The sequence below is a fragment of the Manis pentadactyla genome, chromosome 8 (assembly GCF_030020395.1).
Source record: "Manis pentadactyla isolate mManPen7 chromosome 8, mManPen7.hap1, whole genome shotgun sequence".
Taxonomy (NCBI): domain Eukaryota; kingdom Metazoa; phylum Chordata; class Mammalia; order Pholidota; family Manidae; genus Manis; species Manis pentadactyla.
The window spans coordinates 60,741,942-60,766,532 of record NC_080026.1 but is presented as its reverse complement, the minus strand read 5'-3'; the positions used below and the strand labels follow the sequence as shown (position 1 = coordinate 60,766,532).

Sequence of the window (24,591 nt, the reverse complement as noted above, 5' to 3'; positions counted from 1 at the left end):
CGAGTATGCTGGAGAAAGGGAACCTGTGCATTGTTGGTGGTAATGTAAATTGGTACAGCCATGATGTAAAGCAATATGGAGGTTCCTAGCATATTGTCTAGCAATTCCATTTCTGGGTACATAGTCAAAGGATATGAAAACAGGATATTGAAGAGTAATATGCACTTCCATGTTTATCATTGCATTATTTGCAATAGCCAGATATGGAAACAATTTAAGTGCCCATCAACAGATGAATGGATAAGGAAGGTGTGTGGTATCAATGTATAATGTAATATTATTTAGCATGAGAAAGGAGGATATCCTGCCATTCATGATAATATGAATGGACCTTGAGTTTATTATGTTAAGTGAGATAGTCAAACAGAGAAAGACACGTAGTGTGTAGTAGCACTTATATGTGGAATCTAAAATGCCAAACTTGTGGAAACAGTAACATAGTGGTCACCAGAGGATGGGGGTGGAGGAATAGAATAGATGTTGTCTCAGAGGACAGACTTAGTACTGAATAGTAGATGAGCCCTATACATCAAAATCACAGTGTTGTGAGTATAGACAACAATATTGTATTATAGTCAAACTTGCTAAAAGACTAGAAATTATTCTAGCCACTAATATGAAATAAATACATAACAAGAAAAAGGTGCTAATTATCACTACCATGTTAATCATTGTAGTAGTACAATATATAAGTATCAAAATAATGTACACCTTAAATTTATACAGTTATAAATCATATGTACATTAACAAAAAACACTAAATACATAAACATGTTTTTATGTATTAAATGCTCTGGTTGTAAAGACTATCAAATTGGAGAACGGTTAAATTGTGTTAGTTTAAAAAGAGAAGTCAGGAGAAACCTTAAAGAGACCACCATTAGAACAGAATTTGAATGAAGTGATTGTGCCATAATGATTCTGACTGTTCTCAACAGGAGTAACGTCAACTTTCAATAAGCCCAGGGCAGGAATGCATTTGGTGTTACTGAAAAATAACAAAAAGTTGCAATTGACAAAGGGGAGTAGTTGACAGGAGAAGGGGTAGATAGTGATGTCAGGCAACTGTGGTCCAAAAGATGAGAATATAACTCCTTTTAAGGTTTTAATTTTATTCTTAATTTATTAACGTATTTTGGCAAATGAGCAACATCTGATTTATATTTGTCTAAGATCTTTCTCACCTTTATAGAGAAAATATTGGGGAGAACATAGGTCTTAAATAGCTCATTAGGGGACTGTTAGAGTTTTCCATACTATTATGGTTGCTTAGACAAAATTAGAAGGCATGGAGTAATGAGAAGAGGTTAGATTCTCTGTATTTGGAAAGTGGGGCAATAACAAAAGAGCTTAGCATTTGTTTCATCAGAGTAATGGAGGGAGAGGCTAGGATAGTCCATAAGTATTTAAAGGAATAATGCAAACTTCCAAACTTTGTCTAAAGACATAAAAACCACTCATTCAAGAATCTGAGTGAACTCCATATGAGATAAATCCAGACATTCATGCTCAAGGCACTACATTTATGAAAACTAAAAACAAAAAAATCTTGAAAGTAGCTAGAGAGAAACAATACATTACTTTTGGGAATGTTGGTGGACTGGGAATGATCTGAAACCACAAGGCTAGAAGGAAATGGTACGTTTTTTTCAAGTACTAAAAGAAATAAGCTGTCAAGTAAAAATTCTATATCATGAAAATACATTCATGAAAGAAGGGGAACTAAAGATACTATACAAAGGAAAATGAAATGAATGAAAATATTGTTTGTAAACCTACCATAAAAGGCGAGAGGAACTTCTCTAAATAGAATATAACACAAAGCTTGGAACTTCAGAAAAGAACAGAAGTAGAAAAATTAGGGGTAAATATAATGGAGTTTCCGAAATCATATTTGATGATTGGAGCAGAATTTATAACATATTGATATTTTCTGTGTGTAGAGGAAATAATTCATTTAAAAAGTAGGGAGGATAAATGATTTAAGTAGAGGTAAAGTTTTAAATGGTAAAATGTTGAACTTAGAAGACTATGATATTATATATGTACAATTTATGTTGAAACGCCCTAGAATACCTGGAACAACCACTAGAAAACTGTAGAAAGTGATACAATTAGAAACACTGTTAATAAGTCAGGATGGAATCTTTAAAAAACATTCAAGTAACCAATAGGAAAATAAGAAATTTGGAACCTATGAATGAGAAACTTAAACAAAACAAATGAAGTAGCAGAATTAAGTCTATTCTAGCAATGTTTACACTAGGTGTATATGATTTCAATACAGGCATATACCTCAGAGGTATTATGGATTTGGTTCCAGACCATGGCAGTAATATGAATTATCACAATAAAGTCAAATTAATTTTTTGGTTTTCAAGTGCATGTAAAAGTTATACACTAAACTATAGTCTGTTAAGTGTGCAATAGAATTATGTCTGAAAAAAATGTACATGCCTTAATTAAAAAATACTTTAATGCTAAAAAGTGCTAACCATCATCAGTGAGTTGTAATGTCTGATCACAGATCACCGTAAAAGTAATAATAAAAAAGTTTGAAATATTGTGATAATCAAAACATGACACAGATATGAAGTGAGCAAATGCTGGAAAAATGCTAGTAGATGTGATAGACACAGGGCTGCCATGCCTTCACTTTGTGAAAAAAATGTAATATCTGCACAGCACAATAAAGTGAAGTGCAATAAAATACAGTATGCTTGTACACCAATTAAAATACAAACTGACAAAGTGGATCAAACCAAAAACATGATTAAAAAATAGGTTATTTATAAGGAAACCCACTTCAAATACACCATAATTAAGTTGATAGAGAATAGAAAAAGTTACATCATGCAAACATTAATGAAGACAAAAGCAAGGATGGCCCTATTAATATCAGATAAAGTAGTCTCCAGAGCAAACAAAATTATTAGACAAAATAGGAACATTCCAACAAAAAGACAAATGTGGTCCCACCAGACAGTAGAACCTCAAAGTACACAAACCAGATCAGATTAACTAAAAGGAGAAATAAACCCTCAATTACATCTGGGGAATTAACCACCTCACTCTCAGCATTTGGTAGGACTACTACATATTAAATCAGCAGATACGGAATAATTCTAATCTACTCAACTGAAGCTGTTCTTGAACTAATGTGTGTAAAGCTGCCAGTTTTTCTTTATTGAGGGGCCATTGATCCACCCAAACAGGAACAGGGATAATGTTTCCCTGTTTGTGAGTCTTTTTGAAATCTCTTAATACATTAGTCCAATCAGCTTGTCTGAGGGTTCCTTGTGAGGGCAACCAGTAACAATTTTTAAAAATATATTTATGAAGTTGCACAAAATCTTTTTCAGAAATTTTCACTCCTGATGTTTTTAGGAGGGCACAGAGTAATTTTAAGTAATCCTCCAGATTATCTGCTTTAGTTTCATGTTGGCCTATTATAGTGTACCTGCCTTCTCTATCCTGTCCCTACATACGCTTGCCCGGGAGTCCCAGATATGGAACAGCACTATCAACGAACAGGATTGAAGCAACGTTTATAGAACACTGCCCAACAGCAGGATACACATTCTTCTCAAGTGCCCATGGAACATTCAGAAATGTAGAACATACCTTGGGATGTAAACAAACCTCAGTAAGTTTACAGAATCGAAATTGTGCTCAGGGAAGGCAAGTAGTGACTCTGGCATCTTACTACACTGATGGACAGTGACTGCAATGGGGCATGTGTGGTGGGGGGGGACTCAATAATATGGATGAATGTAGTAACAAATTGTTTTTCATGTGAAAGTTTCATAAGAATGTATATCAATAATACCTTAATTGAAAAAATTGTAATAACAAAAGAAAATTTTTTAAAATTGTGCTGAATATGTTCTCTGACCATTATGATATCAAACTATGAATCAATAACAAAGGCAATAGAAAAATACCCAAGTGCTTGGAAATTAAAACACATCTAAGTAAAATATGTGTCAAAGAAAGCTCAAAGGAAAATTTAGGAGTATATAAAACTGAATGAAAATGAGATACCTTGTCAATGTATGTGGGAAGCAACTAAAGCAGTGCTGATAGGGAAATTTATGGCACTGAATGCTAACATAAGATGAAAGGTTTTAACTCCATAATTAACTTTCTACTTCAAGAAACTGGAAGAGAGCAAACTAAATCCACAGCAAGTAGAGGGAAGAAAATTATTAAAAAATTAAGAGCAAGAATCAATGAGACTGAAAATAGGAAAACAAAGTGAATGAAGCACAATGCTGGTTCTTTGGGAAAATATTAATGAAATTGATCAAGTAGCGATCTTGACAAAAATTATAAGACAAATCAATATCAGGAAGGAAATGGAGTATGTGGGATTAATGGGATTATTAATACATATATCAAGTAATGTAGAAATCAACTGTACAAATACATATGACTTGACTGTTTTTCTTACAACTCTTGATGCGTGATCAAAAACAGAATGATTAGTGCCAAAACAGTTCCTAAAACTCATCACCGCCCTCACATGGTTTCGGTGTCCTTGAGGAGCATCACGCCCTAGGGCTGGACTCAAGGTCAGATAATGATTGTGTGTTGATCATGTGCTGAACCCCCTACTCAGAATTCTTTAGATGTTTAAATTCATTTGCTCAATAAACAGGAAGAGTGCCTTTTCGGCATTACTCTTGTGCTGTGACGCCTTGAGTCCCTGGCTGGCCTTTCAGATCTTCAGCATTCCATTGGGTTCCCCCCTATCTGTGGGTCGGAGGCAGGGGGGAGCCAACAGGTGGCGCCCAAACAGGGACCTCAGAGTGGGAGAGCTCCTCAAGGTCGTCGATCCGGTAAGACTCCCGGGCAAGCGTATGTAGGGACAGGATAGAGACGTCAGGGACACTATAATGGGCCAACATGAAACTAAAGCAGATAATCCGGAGGATTACTTAAAATTACTCCATGCCCTCCTAAAAACATCAGGAGTGAAGATTTCTAAAAGAGATTTTGCGCAACTTCATAAATATATTTTAAAAAATTGTTACTGGTTGCCCCCACAAGGAACCCTCAGACAAGCTGACTGGACCAATGTATTAAGAGATTTCAAAAAGGCTCACAAATAGGGAAACATTATCCCTGTACCTGTTTGGGTGTGTCAGTGGCCCCTCAATAAAGAAAAACTGGCAGCTTTACACACATTAGTTCAAGAACAGCTTCAGTTGAATAGATTAGAATTTTCCACAAGCCCGTGGAATTCCCCTGTATTTGTTATAAAGAGGAAGTCAGGAAAAAGGAGACTCTTACATGACTTTGGACAAATTAATGCAGTCCTTAAACCTGTGGGACCTTTACAACAAGGCCTCCCTTCTCCAGCTATGATTCTGAAAGACTGGGACATGGCTATCATTGATCTTAAAGATTGTTTTTTCACTATTCCTTTAGCTTTGGCAGGGAAAAGTTTGCTTTTACTGTACCCTCCCTAAGTTTACAAGCTCCTTCAGAAAGATTCCAATGGAAAGTATTTCCTCAAGGAATGTTAAATAGCCAAAGAATTTGTCAAAATTATGTGTACAGGGCTCTCTTGTCCCCTCCTGGCATAAGCCAGGAGCTCTTTCTGTCCCTTCACTTCATCTACATAAAAGCCTCTCCCTGGCTCTCCTACCACGGGTGTTTGTTAAGTTCATTCTTCAACTCCGCAAACAAGAATCCCGGCATCATTTTTGGGGTCTCGTCGGGGATAACTAAGGAGGTAAGTATCGGCATTCAAGCCTGCCTTTTCTTTCACTGTCCTTTATCGAAGGAAGCCGTCTATGGCACACAACATCTGGCGCTCATCAGCCACTTAAACGGGACTAGCCCGGTTGCAGGTTCCCCTGCGTCTCCTCTTGGGAGCCAGGAAAGTCACCTGAGTGGAGGCCAGGATTCCCTTTCAGAGGCATCTCCTCGGATGCGAGAGACTGAGGAAAGCCGTGGGCAACTGCGAGAGTCTAGGCTGAGGCTACACTTCAGCGGCTTCTCAAAGGTCTGCGTGTCTGGAATCAGACCCCAACCGCCCAACTAGGTATCCATGAGGAGTGACTCTATCTCTGACTTACAGCCTGCTTCTTCCGGCCACCCTGGCCTCTGAGTGAGGCAGGGGGCATTCCTAATTCTCTTCTAACTTCACCAGTTTTACAGAACCTGATGCCCACCACCACCGCAAGGTAGGAGATCCACACTTTGCTCTTATTCCTGACTAAATGCTATACTCTTTATCTCATAAAATGTGTCTGGGCACCTGTTAGCCACTTAAAAGATGATTAGTGTTGGCTACCAGTCTTAAGTCTTGGGTGGTTTCTCCCTCCTTGATCCCCTGCCTCCGGACGGAAATGTTGGAGTGGCTGAGCCGAATTTCCTACACTTTGTCTTCTGCACACAAGCCTGGCCTCAGTATAAACTCTAATGGAGAGGCTTGGCACCTGAGAGAAGTATACAATATTATAAGGTTATGCAGCTAAATTTATTTTAATGCAAGGTAAGAAAACAGTCAAAAGTCCCATGAACTACTACAATATGGAACTAGTTTTCTAAATTATTTTGGTGGAAATCCATTCTACTTAATGGGTTCATCATTATCCTCAGAAATTGGGAGGTTTTTAAACTACACTCCCTGAAGCGGAAGAAATTTATCTTCTGCAATACAGCCTGGCTTTAAATAACTGGTGCTAGAATTGTACTTGCATTTCATTTCCAGCCCCCTAGACACACACAGTCCCTATCAGTAGAGAGCCTTCATCGGCCCTGTTCATCTGGAGCCGTCTAAACCTTAACCCAGTTATGTAAACTGCTTGCCTTTAGAGTGTATTCTTGAAAACTGAGACACTTTTAATCAAGTAAGCTAAAAAGAAAGAAGGCAATTGAATATTAGTAACTCAGATCTTTTTATCAGTTTGTCTGTGTATATGTTCTTTTATGAAAAGTGTTGCTAACTGTAGTCATTACATCTCAATCTGTGTGTCTAAGTGTATAAATGAACAATATTTTTCTACCTCCAGATGGTATTAATAAAAATTTATTTAAAAATCAAGCGCTTGTAAAAATTGGGCATTCTAAAACTTCCAGAAAATTTTGATAGAAGATATTAAGCATTAATGCTAATTTAAGTTGAACTGAAACAGACATGTCATTATGGTTATCAGCTGCCCAAGTTTACCTAAGTCATTTAAGTTGATGTTATATGTTAAATCTTTCAAGAAAAAAATGCTTAAAAAGAGGCTTGACTTTGTCTAATGTCTGGTAAAAGTTTTGTGAGGATGGTTGTTAGGAATGTGTAAACTAAATAAGTGTAGCAAGTAAACATCTTAATAATTATGTGTTACAGTGTGTATACCTACAAACAGCCTGAGAATCTTTGTGGTAACCTAAAATCTTAAAGTTTTGCTAAGTAAGTAGACATATTTTGTGCTTAGTGAGAGATTGTGCTGTAAAGCACATGGTTCCAGAAATTATGAAATGTGTTCATAAATTTGTCAATCTAAAGAATGCTAGTGTAAGTTTACAATAGCCTACTTCTCATGTTCACTGAAAATTAAAGTTCCTAATGATTTTAAGTTCTAATTAAAGCTATTTAAAATAATAAGGAAACCATTTCTTCCTGCATTCTAAAGAATGTGTCTTTTGATAAAAGAAAATAACTTAGTTCTAAAGTACAGCTGTTTATTTAAAGAGGAAGAACTCTAAATGAAAAAAAAATTGTAGAAACTTTGTGGAAGAATTGATAAGGTCATGCTATGTGAAATTAAAGCAAATAAGTCTCAATATAAGGTGCACAGCAAATTAGAATTTTGTTTTCAGTTAAAAGGACAAAGTTTTCTTAAACTGTTAGTCTGCTCTTAATGTTGAAAACTACAAAAGGTTTTCTAATTGTTTTATCAAAGCAGTTTCTCGTGCTTAAAGTCTCAATGAGTTGTCTAAATATTTAAGAAAATGAGATCTTAATATTAAAAGGACTAAAAGCTAAACTTTACTAACTGTGTAACCTTCTGTATTTGCCTTTGAGGTATTTTGTTATCATTCTGGTTAAATGGATAAGTGTTGCTTCATGGCAACCTATAATCTTAGTTAAGCAAGTGCCAAAGAAACTTTCTTCTGACAACTTCTCAAAATCAAATCCAAAAAGGTGCTTTTATCTCTAGTTAACTCTGATATTTTCCAGAGGGCCCCTGGAACATGTCAGAGGAAATTTTTTCTTATTGGGGAAGTATTTGGCTAATTTGGCTTACTTATCTGATATATAATTACCTGCTTAATTACCTGGACTGTCAAAGGGAATGATGCTAAACTTTGTTACTAAATTTTTTTTTTAATTAATTATTTTTTATTGAAGGGTAGTTGACGCACAGTATTACATTACATTAGTTTCAAGTGTACAACACAGTGGTAGAACATTTATATACATAATTCTAGGTTCCAGCTATCACCCTACCAAGCTGTTACAGTATCTTGACTATATTCCTTATGCTATACATTACATCCCGGTTACTTATTTATTTTACCATTGGAAGTCTGTCCTTTTTTTTTTTTTTTTTTTTTGTGAGGGCATCTCTCATATTTATTGATCAAGTGGTTGTTAACGACAATAAAATTCTGTATAGGGGAGTCAATGCTCAATGCACAATCATTAATCCACCCCAAGCCTAGTTTTCGTCAGTCTCCAATCTTCTGAGGCATAACAAACAAGTTCTTACATGTAGAACAAATTCTTACATAATGAATAAGTTACATAGTGAACAGTACAAGGGCAGTCATCACAGAAACTTTCGGTTTTGCTCATGCATTATGAACTCTAAACAGTCAGTTCAAATATGAATACTCATTTGGTTTTTATACTTGATTTATATGTGGATACCACATTTCTCTCTTTATTATTATTTTTAATAAAATGCTGAAGTGGTAGGTAGATACAAGATAAAGGTAGAAAACATAGTTTAGTGTTGTAAGAGAGCAAATGTAGATGATCAGGTGTGAGCCTGTAGACTATGTGTTAATCCAAGCTAGACCAGGGCAATAAAACATCCACGTATGCAGAAGATTTCTCTCAGAACAGGGAGGGTGAGGTGCTAAGCCTCACCTCTGTTGATCCCCAATTTCTCACCTGATGGCCCCCCTGCGACTGTGCCTGTCTTAGGTTGTTCCTCCCTTGAGGAATCTTACCCGTCTCTGGCTAACCAGTCATCTTCCGGGGCCATACAGGGAAATGTGAAGTTGGTAAGTGAGAGGGAAGCCTTATTGTTTGAAAAGGTTAGCTTTTTACTTCTTTGCATATTTATGCCCTGTGGCTTCTATGCCCAGCATTTGTCTTGAGGTATCTTTACCACTTGGAAGATTTATGATACTCGGTAAATTTGATATGAGGCACGAATTCTATTTAAGGGTTGTAATTAGGAAGGAAGAAGAAAAGCTATAGAAGTAGCAGGCGGAAGAAAACATGGGAAGATTGATTATTTCTTTGACATATCTTCTTGTAGAGTAACTTCAGCATATATAGGTTTTAAGCTACTACTTAAATTGCGCACACACATTAACATAATAGGAGTATAGTTATATAACCAAAGTATATCTGTAATTACCAGCCATCTCCAGTGAAACCAAGAAAACCATTAAGGCACCTTAGGCATTTGTGAAAACTTATCTATGATATGGTGGATATTGTCCAACTGAACTTGAACAGTCTGAGAGAAATCAGACAAATTAAAACAACCCATTCCTGGGGACTGTTCACATGCCATATGTTCTTTTAACAGTAAATAGTCTGTAGTTGTAAGACTTTGGAGCGCTACAATTTGCACTTCTCCAAATTCTTGGTTGAGTTCCAACAGTATAGATCCAGTCAAATTTGTTGTTTTACTGTATGCACAGGCCAGCTTAGATATCTCCTTTCTCATTCCCATGGCAAGTCCAGGAACTGGTGGGATGAGTGCATCTACGGCTGTAGCAGTGCGTGGATCTTTGTTGGGGTTTTTTGATGATCATCTTCTGGCATGAGTCTTCCAGAGAGTGCTGATGTTGGAAGTTCTTTTTCATATCGTATCTTAGTTCATTTTCGGGGTAGCCCAATTAGGCTTTGATCCTCTGTATAAACACAAAACAGACCCTTTGACTACACTTTTATATGCCCTTTATACCCTTGGGTAGAACTCGTTGGAGGTTACCACACAGGAACTGCCCCTTTTTTTTTTTTTGCTTTGTTTTTGGTATCACTAATCTACACTTACATGACGAATATTATGTTTACTAGGCTCTCCCCTATACCAGGTCTCCCCTATAAACCCATTTACAGTCACTGTCCATCAGCATAGCAAAATGTTGTAGAATCACTACTTGTCTTCTCTGTGTTGTACAGCCCTCCCTTTTCTCCTACCCCCCCATGCATGTTAATCTTAATACCCCCCTACTTCTCCCCCCCTTATCCCTCCCTACCCACCCATCCTCCACAGTCCCTTTCCCTTTGGTACCTGTTAGTCCATTCTTGAGTTCTGTGATTCTGCTGCTGTTTTGTTCCTTCAGTTTTTCCTTTGTTATTATATTCCACAAATAAGTGAAATCATTTGGTATTTCTCTTTCTCCGCTTGGCTTGTTTCACTGAGCATAATACCCTCCAGCTCCATCCATGTTGCTGCAAATGATTGGATTTGCCCTTTTCTTATGGCTGAGTAGTATTCCATTGTGTATATGTACCACATCTTCTTTATCCATTCATCTATTGATGGACATTTAGGTTGCTTCGAATTCTTGGCTATTGTAAATAGTGCTGCAATAAACATAGGGGTGCATCTGTCTTTCTCAAACTTGATTGCTGCGTTCTTAGGGTAAATTGCTAGGAGTGGAATTCCTGGGTCAAATGGTAAGTCTGTTTTGAGCATTTTGATATACCTCCATACTGCTTTCCACAATGGTTGAACTAACTTACATTCCCACCAGCAGTGTAGGAGGGTTCCCCTTTCTCCACAGCCTCGCCAACATTTGTTGTTGTTTGTCTTTTGGATGGCAGCCATCCTTACTGGTGTGAGGTGATATCTCATTGTAGTTTTAATTTGCATTTCTCTGATAATTAGCGATGTGGAGCATCTTTTCATGTGTCTGTTGGCCATCTGTATTTCTTTTTTGGAGAACTGTCTGTTCAGTTCCTCTGCCCATTTTTTAATTGGGTTATTTGTTTTTTGTTTGTTGAGGCGTGTGAGCTCCTTATATATTCTGGACGTCAAGCCTTTATCGGATGTGTCATTTTCAAATATATTCTCCCATACTGTAGGGATCCTTTTTGTTCTATTGATGGTGTCTTTTGCTGTACAGAAGCTTTTCAGCTTAATATAGTCCCACTTACTCATTTTTGCTGTTGTTTTCCTTGCCCGGGGAGATATGTTCAAGAAGAGGTCACTCATGTTTATGTCTAAGAGGTTTTCGCCTATGTTTTCTTCCAAGAGTTTAATGGTTTCATGGCTTACATTCAGGTCTTTGATCCATTTTGAGTTTACTTTTGTATATGGGGTTAGACAATGGTCCAGTTTCATTCTCCTACATGTAGCTGTCCAGTTTTGCCAGCACCACCTGTTGAAGAGACTGTCATTTCGCCATTGTATGTCCATGGCTCCTTTATCAAATATTAATTGACCATATATGTCTGGGTTAATGTCTGGATTCTCTAGTCTGTTCCATTGGTCTGTGACTCTGCTCTTGTGCCAGTACCAAATTGTCTTGATTACTATGGCTTTATAGTAGAGCTTGAAGTTGGGGAGTGAGATCCCCCCTACTTTATTATTCTTTCTCAGGATTGCTTTGGCTATTCGGGGTCTTTGGTGTTTCCATATGAATTTTTGAATTATTTGTTCCAGTTCATTGAAGAATGTTGCTGGTAGTTTCATAGGGATTGCATCAAATCTGTATATTGCTTTGGGCAGGATGGCCATTTTAACGATATTAATTCTTCCTAGCCACGAGCATGGGATGAGTTTCCATCTGTTAGTGTCCCCTTTAATTTCTCTTAAGAGTGACTTGTAGTTTTCAGAGTATAAGTCTTTCACTTCTTTGGTTAGGTTTATTCCTAGGTATTTTATTTTTTTTGATGCAATTGTGAATGGAGTTGTTTTCCTGATTTCTCTTTCTGTTGGTTCATTGTTAGTGTATAGGAAAGCCACAGATTTCTGTGTGTTGATTTTGTATCCTGCAACTTTGCTGTATTCCGATATCAGTTCTAGTAGTTTTGGGGTGGAGTCTTTAGGGTTTTTTATGTACAGTATCATGTCATCTGCAAATAGTGACAGTTTAACTTCTTCTTTACCAATCTGGATTCCTTGTATTTCTTTATTTTGTCTGATTGCCATGGCTAGGACCTCCAGTACTATGTTAAATAACAGTGGAGAGAGTGGGCATCCCTGTCTAGTTCCCGATCTCAGTGGAAATGCTTTCAGCTTCTCGCTGTTCAATATAATGTTGGCTGTGGGTTTTTCATAGATGGCCTTTATTATGTTGAGGTACTTGCCCTCTATTCCCATTTTGCTGAGAGTTTTTAACATGAATGGATGTTGAACTTTGTCAAATGCTTTTTCAGCATCTATGGAGATGATCATGTGGTTTTTGTCTTTCTTTTTGTTGATGTGGTGGATGATGTTGATGGACTTTCGAATGTTGTACCATCCTTGCATCCCTGGGATGAATCCCACTTGGTCATGGTGTATGATCCTTTTGATGTATTTTTGAATTCGGTTTGCTAATATTTTGTTGAGTATTTTTGCATCTACGTTCATCAGGGATATTGGTCTGTAGTTTTCTTTTTTGGTGGGGTCTTTGCCTGGTTTTGGTATTAGGGTGATGTTAGCTTCATAGAATGAGTTTGGGAGTATCCCCTCCTCCTCTATTTTTTGGAAAACTTTAAGGAGAATGGGTATTATGTCTTCCCTGTATGTCTGATAAAATTCCGAGGTAAATCCATCTGGCCTGGGGGTTTTGTTCTTTGGTAGTTTTTTGATTACCGCTTCAATTTCGTTGCTGTTAATTGGTCTGTTTAGATTTTCTGTTTCTTCCTGGGTCAATCTTGGAAGGTTTTATTTTTCTAGGAAGTTGTCCATTTCTCCTAGGTTTCCCAGCTTGTTAGCATATAGGTTTTCATAGTATTCTCCAATAATTCTTTGCATTTCCGTGGGGTCCGTCGTGATTTCTTTCTCGTTTCTGATACTGTTGATTTGTGTTGACTCTCTTTTCTTCTTAATAAGTCTGGCTAGAGGCTTATCTATTTTGTTTATTTTCTCGAAGAACCAGCTCTTGGTTTCATTGATTTTTGCTATTGTTTTATTCTTCTCAATTTTATTTATTTCTTCTCTGATCTTTATTATGTCCCTCCTTCTGCTGACCTTAGGCCTCATCTGTTCTTCTTTTTCCAATTTCGATAATTGTGACATTAGACCATTCATTTGGGAATGCTCTTCCTTTTTTAAATATGCTTGGATTGCTATATACTTTCCTCTTAAGACTGCTTTTGCTGTGTCCCACAGAAGTTGGGGCTTAGTGGTGTTGTTGTTATTTGTTTCCATATATTGCTGGATCTCCATTTTGATTTGGTCATTGATCCATTGATTATTTAGGAGCGTATTGTTTAGCCTCCATGTGTTTGTGAGCCTTTTTGCTTTTTTTGAACAGTTTATTTCTAGTTTAATGCCTTTGTGGTCTGAAAAGTTGGTTGGTAGGATTTCAATATTTTGGAATTTACTGAGTCTCTTATTGTGGGCTAGTATGTGGTCTATTCTGGAGTATGTTCCATGTGCACTTGAGAAGAATGTATATCCTGTTGCTTTTGGATTTAGAGTTCTATAGATGTCTATTAGGTCCATCTGTTCTACTGTGTTGTTCAGTGCCTCCGTGTCCTTACTTATTTTCTGCCTGGTGGATCTATCCTTTGAGGGAGTGGCGTGTTGAAGTCTCCTAAAATGAATGCATTGCAGTCTATTTCCCCCTTTAGTTCTGTTAGTATTTGTTTCACATATGCTGGTGCTCCTGTGTTGGGTGCATATATATTTAGAATGGTTATATCCTCTTGTTTGACTGAGCCCTTTATCATTATGTAGCGTCCTTCTTTATCTCTTGTTACTTTCTTTGTTTTGAAGTCTATTTTGTCTGATATTAGTACTGCAACCCCTGCTTTCTTCTCACTGTTGTTTGCTTGAAATATGTTTTTCCATCCCTTGACTTTTAGTCTGTACATGTCTTTGGGTTTGAGGTGAGTTTCTTGTAAGCAGCATATAGATGGGTCTTGCTTTTTTATCCATTCTGTTACTGTGTGTCTTTTGATTGGTGCATTCAACCCATTAACATTTAGGGTGACTATTGAAAGATATGTACTTATTGCCATTGCAGGCTTTAAATTCGTGGTTACCAAAGGTTCAAGGTTAGCCTCTTTAGTATCTTACTGCCTAACTTAGCTCACTTATTGAGCTGTTATATACACTGTCTGGAGATTCTTTTCTTCTCTCCCTTCTTGTTCCTCCTCCTCGATTCTTCATATGTTGGGTGTTTTGTGCTGTGCTCCTTCTAGGAGTGCTCCCATCTAGAGCAGTCCCTGTAAGATGTTCTGTAGAGGTGGTTTGTGGAAAGCAAATTCCCTCAGCTTTTGTTTGTCTGGGAATTGTTTAATCCCACCGTCATATTTGAATGATAGTCGTGCTGGATACAGTATCCTTGGTTCAAGGCCCTTCTGTTTCATTGTATTAAATATAGCATGCCATTCTCCTCTGGCCTGTAGAGTTTCTGTTGAGAAATCTGACGTTAGCCTGATGGGTTTCCCTTTATAGGTGACCTTTTTCTCTCTAGCTGCCTTTAACACTCTTTCCTTGTCCTTGATCTTTGCCATTTTAATTATTATGTGTCTTGGTGTTGCCCTTCTTGGATCCTTTCTGTTGGGGGTTCTGTGTATTTCCGTGGTCTGTTTGATTACTTCCTCCCCCAGTGTGGGGAAGTTTTCAGCAATTATTTCTTCTAAGATACTTTCCATCTCTTTTCCTGTCTCTTCTTCTTCTGGGACCCCTATAATACGGATATTGTTCCTTTTGGATTGGTCACACAGTTCTCTTAATATTGTTTCATTCCTGGAGATCCTTTTGTCTCTCTCTATGTCAGCTTCTATGCGTTCCTGTTCTCTGGTTTCAATTCCATCAATGGCCTCTTGCATTCTATCCATTCTGCTTATAAACCCTTCCAGAGTTTGTTTCATTTCTGCGATCTCCTTTCTGGCATCTGTGATTTCCTTCCGGACTTCATCCCATTTCTCTTGCGTATTTCTCTGCATCTCTGTCAGCATGTTTATGATTCTTATTTTGAATTCTTTTTCAGGGAGACTGGTTAGGTCTGTCTCCTTCTCTGGTGTTGTCTCTGTGATCTTTGTCTGCCTGTAGCTTTGCCTTTTCATGGTGATAGGAATAGTCTGCAGAACTGGGACGAGTGACAGCTGGAAGGACTTCCTTTCTTGTTGGTTTGTGGCCCTCCTCTCCTGGGAGAACAGCGACCTCTAGTGGCTTGTGCTGCGCAGCTGCGCTCAGACAGGGTTTCTGCTTCCTGCCCGGCTGCTATGGAGTTAATCTCTGCTGTTGCTGTGGGCGTGGCCTGGCTCGGGCAGCTACTCCAAAATGGTGGAGTCGCGTTGGAGCAGGAGCTGCTGGGAGGCTATTTATCTCCGCAAGGGGCCTCCCTGCTCCCTGCAGCCCAGGGGTTAGGGTGCCCAGAGATCCCGGATTCCCTACCTCTGGATTAAGTGACCCGCCCTGCCCCTTTAAGACTTCCAAAAAGCACACGCCAAAACAAAACAACGACCACCAAAAAAAAAAAAAAAAAAAAAAAAAAATTTTTTAATTAAAAAAAAAAAAGGTTTTTAATTAAAAAAAAAAAAAAAGCTGGTCGTTCGTTTTTCTTTATTCTCCGGTGCCAGCCTCAGGCCTCTGCTCACCAGTCTTTCTGCCCTGTTTCCCTAGTATTGGGGTCCCTATCCCTTTAAGACTTCCAAAAAGCGCTCGCCAAAACAAAACAGCAAAAAAGAAAAAAAAAAATGGTCGCCCGCTTTTCTTATGTCCTCTGGCGCCCAGCCTCCAGTGCCGGCTCACTGTTCTTGCTGCCCTGTTTTCCTAGTATCGAGCGCCCTGCACTCTGGCCCGGATGGCTGGGGCTGGGTGTTCGGCAGTCCTGGGCTCCGTCTCCCTCCCGCTCTGCCTGCTCTTCTCCCGCCGGGAGCTGGGGGGAGGGCCGCTCGGCTCCCGCGGGGCCGGGGCTTGTATCTTACCCCCTTCGCGAGGCGCTGGGTTCTCTCAGGTGCGGATGTCTGGATATTGTCCTGTGTCCTCTGGTCTTTATTCTAGGAAGGGTTGTCTTTGTTATATTTTCATAGATATATGTTGTTTTGGGAGGAGATTTCCGCTGCTCTACTCACGCCACCATCTTCCGCCCCTCAACCTAAATATTTTGTGTTACAGAAATATCCAAATTGCCTTATGTCAACTGTCTTACAGTAAGGTCTCAACAGATCTTTAGCCATTGTCATTTGTAAGTCTTTTGTCATTTATAGTCACTGTTTTATTACTCCTAAACTAGTAAAGAACTAGATTTCAGCAGAACAAGTATTGGTTACATAGGATTAAGTAAACTAAGGAAGGTTACTTCCTGGCAGTTGCAGGAACCTCAGGATGTCTTCGGTTCACCGAAATCTACAGGTAATGCAGGCAAAATATGATGGCAAGCCTGGCTTGGCTTTCTGGCCTCCAGAGGCCTTTAAAAGTCCAATCTGAAATTCCTTAAAAAAGTACTGATGCCGGGTTCTTGTTCACGAAGCTGAAGAGTGAGTTCCACAAACACTCAAGGTAGGAGAGCAAGGTACAGGCTTTCATTTAGAGATAAAGTGAAAGGACAGAGCTCCTGGTTCATGCCAGGAGGGGACAAGAGAGTCCGGGGTGGTGCGTTGTCTAGGGGTTTTATAGGCAGTTGAGGGTTTTTTCAAGAACATGTAAAAAAAGCTTAGGGGTGTGGACTTATTAAGTGGTCCCTGAATATGTAGAATTAACTTAACCCAAGCAACTTCCTGCTCTGATGATTTCTCCTTGAAATACCAGCATCTTGGTCTGGGGGCATATGAAACAAGGCTACCTGCTCAGCCCCCAAGGTGGGCTAAGGTATTGATTGCTAAAGAGTAAGTCAAGAATTTCTAATGTCTTAACTTCTTGGGTATTAAAATGCAATTTTATCTTTAAGGTGGAATCCTTGCTTTTTACTGTGTTGTTTATGCCTGGGCTTACTTGCTAAATTAGTTTGCCCAGTTTGCAAAATCACTTCATCAGATCTGAAGAAGGAAAGACAGCACATAGGCCTGGGCCTTTTATCATGTTAAAGTGAATCTTACACATGATTATAAATGATTAGCATAATAAAAACATGTGCTACTCTTCTTTATCTGGGGAATATTAGCTGATTTCACTGAAGAATGACTCTAGAGCTGAATGTTTAACACAGAGAGTTTTAGTAGGGGGTTTCCTTGCATGTAGTTACATTGCTCTGACAGCAAATATCCTGCCTTGCTTTTTCCGGACACCCTCACCCTACTCTGACTACAGCCATGGTCTCTGTCTCAGTACCAGCAAAGCACATTTAAAAGAGCCTATATAATCAATTGCTCTTCTTGCTGCACTTATGCAAATAATCAAGCCAAGTGTTAATTATTTTCTTAATCTGGTTACTTCTAATAAAAATGAAGGTGATTTTAGAGAAAAGTATTGTTTCACTAATGCAGCCTTGTCTATACTGAAACCTAATACTAGTCATTGGGACATAGATTATATCCAGAATTCTAGTTTCCCCAAAATATCTGGCTATGAATTCTCCAGATATTTTAGTTTTCTCTTATTATTTCAATTAAAGTTTTACTATTTCTAGTTCTCATATTCAGCCATGCATTCTTGATCTCCTCAAATTGATTCAAAATGGAAAATCCAACTCCAGATGTTGCTACTTAATCTAATAACACGATTTGTTCTATCTTGCCTTAGAAGCCATAAAACTGCAAATAGTAATAGAAATGGAACCCAAGATGAAAGCACCCATCTCCCGAGGCCTCTTGACCCACCAGTGTTGGAGACCTAACCACCCTTTACTGCGCCCCCTCTCAGCATGAAGCAGCCAGAGCCGTCATCACCCCCTTTTCCTGGCAGCAGCTAGGGTATCCATCTATAGAGGGGGGAATGAGACAGGGACCGTGGGTGTAGTCAGAATAGGGTGAGGCCTCCAGAAAAAGCAAGGCAGGATATTTACAGTCAGAGCAATGTAACAGTGGACAGAGAAGTCCCTATCGAAACTGTTTTAAGCATTATGCAAGGTCACACTAATTCTCTAGAATAAAGATACCCAACTAGGAATATAGACATCTTCAGTGAGATCAGTTAAGCTCAAAAGGCCAGGAGCAACTTGGCCTGGAATGTTTGTGTTCTGCAAATAAAGAAGGGTATCGCAGCATAACCCGTGACTTCACTGTAAACAGCCCTAGCAAACAGACAACAACCCAGCGCACCTTAGGGGCAGGGCAGGTGGTCCAAGTCCACACCCTAAGCCCTCTCTTCACATTATCAAGGTATATGTGGTGTGGGAATGCATCCTTCCCGCTCTAATAGATTATCCCAGAAGTAGTCATGAAAGATTGCTCTGAGCTCTGCCATCTGATTGTGATGACAACATGAAGCTTTTAGATCCCACCTCTGTTGGAGTTGCAGCTGCATTCATCCTGCCAGTTCCTGGACTTGTCAGTGGAATGCAAAAGGAAATGTCTAAGCTGGCCTGTGTGTATAGCAAGACAACGAATTTGAGTGCTTCCATATTATCTGAACTCAATCAAGAGCTAGGAGAAGTGCGAATTGCAGTACTTCAAAACTGTGCTACTATAGACTGTCTGCTGTTAAAGAATATATGGGATATGAACAACTTCCAGGAATGTGTTGTTTTAATTTGTCTAACTTCTCTCAAACCATTCAAAATCAACTAGACAATATTCATAATATTATTAATAAGTTTTCACAAATGCCTGGGTTACTTAACTGGCTTCATTGGATATGGTCCTTAATTGTAGGTCTGCTTTTGTTACGTATCTGTATTCCTGTTCTGTTAATGTGTGCACGTAAGTTAATAGTCTGTTAAAACCTATACAGGCTTATGCTACTCTACAAGAAGTTACATCATAGAAATAATCTTCTCACATTTTTCTTCTGTTTGCTACTTCTGTAACTTTTCTTCTCCCTTCCTGAATATAACTCTTTTTCTAGAATTTGTGTCTCATACATAGAATTGTAGTGTATCAAAGCCTTTCCAGCTAATGAGGATGCCTCAAGACAAGTGCTGGGCATATGAAGCATAAATTTTCAAAAATGCAGAAAGCTAACCTCTTCAAAGAATACTACTTCTCTCTCATTTATCAACTTTACATCTCCCTGTGTAGCCCCAGAAGATGGCTGGTTAGTCAGAGATGGGTAAGATTCCTCAAGGGAAGAATGACCTAAGACAGGCACAGTTGCAGAGGGGCCATCAGGTGAGAAATTGGGGTCAACAGAGGTGAGGCTTAGAACCTCACACCTCCAGTTTTAAGAGAAAGCTTCTGTACCCAGGGCTGTTTTGTTGCCTTTGCCCAGCTCAGATCAAAACTCAGTCTGTAGGCATAGACCTGATCACCTGCAATTACCTTCTAATTGCAGTAAGTCTATTTTCTATCTTTATTTTACATCACATAAATTCAAGAAGTAGATTTTTATTTTATACTTCAGAATGTCAAGAAGTAAGCTATGTTAAAAAGCCTTCCGTTAGAAACTGTCTACTTGCTATATTCTTTATTATATCTATCTACTACTTAAAAGAAAAGAGGGAAAGGTGGGATTAATGGGATTAATACATAAATCAAGTAATATAGAAATCAAATGTACAAATACATATGACTTGATTGTTTTTCCTACAACTCCTGCTGCGTGATCAAAAACAGAATTAGAGCCAAACCAGTTCCTACAACTCATGACCACCCTCACATGGTTTCGGTGTCCTTGAGGAGCATCATGCCCTAGGGCTGGACTCAAGGTCAGATTATGATTGTGTGTTGATCCTGTGTTGAACACCCTACTCAGAATTCTTTAGATGTTTAAGTTCATTTGCTCAATAAATATGAAGAGTGCCTTTTCCGCATTACTTTTGTGCTGTGATACCTTGAGTCCCCTGGCTGGCCTTTCAGATCTTAAGCATTCTGTCACGTTTCCCCCAATCTGTGGGTCGGAGGCAGAGGAGAGCTGACAGAGGATATCACTCTTGAATTAATTAACAGGATGATAAGGGAATGCTGTAAACAACTTTATGATCATAACTTGATAAGTTAGAAGAAATGGATCAATTCTTAAGTAACCAAAACTCAATGAAGATGGCAGATAATTTGAATGATCCATGGATTGTTATAGAAGATAATGTAGTTTGAATTGAAGAAACTTAATTTTAAATAGAGTTGCAAAAAAGAAAGAAGTCTACCACAGATGTCTTCACTGGAGAAGTCTACCAAATATTTAAATAAAAGCTAACAGTATTACACAATTTCTTCTAGCAAATGGAAGAAGAAGGAACACTTCAACACTAACAAGTTTTTTAATAATTCTGATACCGAAGCCATATGATAGTACCAAAAATAAAAAAACTGCAGAGCTATATTTTCAATGAATTTAGTAGTAAAAATCCTTAAAAAATATTAGTAAATGGAAACAAGTTATGTATTAAAAGAATTATATACCATGACCAAGTAGAGTATATGCCAGGTATACAAGACTGGTTCAACATTCAAAAATCAGCATAATCCACCATAGTTAGGCTAAAGAAGATGCTGTTTTCTATAGAATTGTTTTCTTAATTTCCTTTTGGATTGTTGATTGCAGGTATATAGAAGCACAATTGATTTTTGGGTGTTGATCTTGTACCCTGCAACCTTGCTGAAAATTTGTGTATTAGGAGCTTTCTTTGAGATGCCATAGAATGTTCTGTATTTGGAGGGAACCTCTTTGTTGAAAACCAATAGTTCCCTAATCCCAAAAGCAGATGATGATTTTTATGAGAAAGAGAAACTATAGACTATTTCTCATGAATGTAGATCCAAAAATCCAAAAAGAATTCAATAGTGTATAAGAATTACATACCATGACCAAGTAGGCCTTATTCCAGGCATGAAAGGCAGGATGAACATTAAAAAATCAATTAATATAACCAATTCTGTTAACAGGCTACAGAAAGAAAAATCATATGATCACATCAGTAGATGCCAAAGACACATTTGACAAAATCCAACACCCATTCATGAATAAAAGCACGCTAAAGAGAGAATCTTCTGAACTTGATGAAAAACATTTATCACGAAACCTGTTAACATCATAATGGAAAGAAATTGGATGCTTCTTAAGGTCAGGACCAAGACAAGGAAGTCCTGTCTTACCACTCTTAATTTGACATCCTTCTAGAAGTTCCAGGTAATGCAATAGGACAGGAGAATAAAAGGTATACATATAGCAAAGGAAGAAATAAAACTCCTTTTTCCACACAGGCATGATAATCTGAGTAGAAAAACCTAAAACTGGCAAACTTGTGAAATGAGTAAGTCATTATAGCAAGGTTGCAGGATACAAGCATGTTGTTCAAAGGTTATTTGCTTTATTTAAGTTGTAGTTGTCTTTTTATTGTTGAGTTGTAAGAGTCATTTATATATCCTGTATACCTATTCCTAGTTGGGTATATAATTTGCAAATATTTTCTCCCATTTCTGGGTGGGTTGTCATTCACTATCTTGGCTTTGTGCTCTGAAGCAAAGTTTTTTATTTCATGAAGTACAGTTTATCAATCATATATTTTGTCACTTGTTTTTTGTGTTGTACCTAAAAAGGCTGTATCTCTCTCCCAAGGATATGAAAGTTCAGTGCTATATTTTCTTAAATTTAGGTCTATGACCCATTTTTGTGTATGGTGTGAGGAAGAGGTTTATTTAATTATTTTGCATGTAGATATCCAATTGCCTTAGCAGCATTTTTTGTGTGAAAGGGTGTTTTTTCACCATTGAATCTTATGGAAATGAACACATATTCATATTTATTTGTGGCTTTAAATTTAATTCCTTAGATCTATAAGTTTCTCCTTATTCCAATACCACACTCTCTTGATTACTGTAGCTTTGTAACAGATTTCTGGAAGTGAGAATCTCCCAACTTTCTACTTTTTTTCAAGACTGTTTTGATTACTTTCATTTTTGAATTTTCACATGAATTTTTGGATCAGATTGTTAATTTCTGCAGAAAAGCAGTTGGCATTTAGAATGGGATTATGTCAAATTTAGTATCAATTTGGCAGTGCTGCCATTTTAACAGTACAGAGTCTTTTGACTCATGAGATACATATGTTTCCATTTATTTAGGCCCTCTTTAATTTCCTTTAGTATTGTTTTGTGGTTTTCAGACTATAAGTTGTGTACCTCCTTGCCTAAAGTTACTTGTATTTTATTCTTTTTGATACTATTGCAAGTAGAATTATTTTCTTAGTTTCATTTATAGATTGTTCATTGTTAGTATATGGAAATACCCTGTAACCTTGTTGAATTCCTTTATTAGTTTTAATAGTGTTCTAATGGATTAAATTTTATGTACTAGATCATGTTAACTGCAAACACATCAGTTTTACTCTTTTTCTCAATCCTAACTTTTTCCCCTGCTGGCTAGAATTTCTTGTATAACGGGTAAGGGGGCATTCTTGTCTTGTTCTTGATCATGAGGGGAAAACATTCCATCTTTGTCATCTGTCATGTTGTTAGCAATGAGCTTGTCATAGATGCCTTTCATCAGGTTGAGGAAGTTTACTTCTATTTCCAATTTGTTAGTTTTTATCAAAGGGTGTTGGATTTTGTCAAATACTTTTTCTGTGTGTATTGAGGTGACCAGGTGGCTATTGTCCTTTTTCTTATTCATATTGGCTATTACTTGATTTTATTTTTTTTGTATGGGCGGCTCCTAAGTCATCAGTATACATGCTAAAATATGACTCAAAATCTTGAGTTCTGTGGGCAGGGAAAATATCTCAGTCACCTTTGTATCCTTCAGAGCCAGCCTTATAGCAGATAGTCAACAAACATACTTGAATTAAACTAATACTGCAAACTAAAGCCATTTACTATCTGCTTAATTGCTGTGTACAGTATTCATTAAAACTAAATTCTGTCACTAGGTAGTTAGTTAGAGAACATTAAGGTGTGCAGTATGCCATTCATTTGAATAGAATTTGTATCTTACTAGCTGTGGTCTATTATGCCATCTCATACTGCCAAGAATCTTTATTTGTATAATTTCTGGATGTAAGTTTCAGCTGAGTCCTTCATGTTTTGATGTAAGGTAAAAAAGAATATGAAATTGGAATTGGAAGGTCTGTCTCTGTGGGATCTTCAACAATTACATGCAGAAATTTAAGGATCAAGTTTATAATTTGTAATGCTGTTAACATTTTGTGACTATACCAACTTCATAGAGTTCCTGTGAGCAAATGATATGAAAGAATGCCTGCTATGCAAATGGCTATAGTTACTATGTGGCCTAATAATGTAAACAAAACAAAAAGATATGTTTCTAAGTTTTCCTAAAGATTTATTTTTTGAGCTAATGAAATATTTTATTTTTTTGAGACATACATTTGTATCTATTTTCTTTTTCATCCTTTATTTAGGTATAATTGATATACTAATTCAGGTGTACAACATACTGATTTGATGTTTTCATATATTGTAAAATGATCATCCTGCTAAGTCTGGTTAACATCCATCCCCATGCATAATGACAAATTTTTTTTTTGCTTGTGGTACTAACTTTTAAGATCCATTTCTCAGTAACTTTTAAATGTGCAGTATAGTATTGTTAACTATAGTCACCACATTGTACATTTATATTGTTTGATCCCCTTAACCCATTCTTGTAAGGAGTTCATGCCTCTGGCATTCATGCCTCTGGCAGTCACCAGTGTTCTCTATGTCTATGAACTTGTGGGGTTTTTTTTCTTGTTCAGGATTTTTAAATTTTGTTTAAGATATATAAATGAGATTATACAGTATTTGCCTTTCTCTGACTTATTTCATGTAGCATAATACCCTCGTGGTACCTTTATGTTCTCCCAAATGGCAAGATTTCTTTCCTTTTTAAGGCTGAATATTTCATTGTCTACGTACACACACCACATTTTCTATTTACATTCATCCATTGCTGGACATGGGATAAGTACCCAAAAGTGGAATTGGTTGATCATGTGGCAGTTCTATTTTTAACATTTTTGAGTAACCACATACAGTTTTCCATACTGGTTACACCAGTTTACATTCTCACCAACCATGCACAAGGATACTTTTTTGTCTATATCCTGGCCAATCCATATTATTTCTTGCCTTTTTGTTACAAGCCATTCTAACATGGCGTGAAGTGACATTTCATGATTTTGATTCACATTTCCCTGATGATCAGTGATGTTGAGCCCCTTTTCATGTACCTATTGGACATTTATGTCTCCTTTGGA

The 24,591-nt window shown here is 37.6% G+C and overlaps 1 protein-coding gene across 8 annotated transcripts in view; it reads left to right on the top strand.

Annotated features, from left to right (window-relative positions):
* The window catches only part of LOC118929359 (zinc finger protein 33B), a 93,535-nt gene that overhangs the window by 53,286 nt on the left and 15,658 nt on the right, over window positions 1–24,591 (top strand). The window lies entirely within an intron of this gene.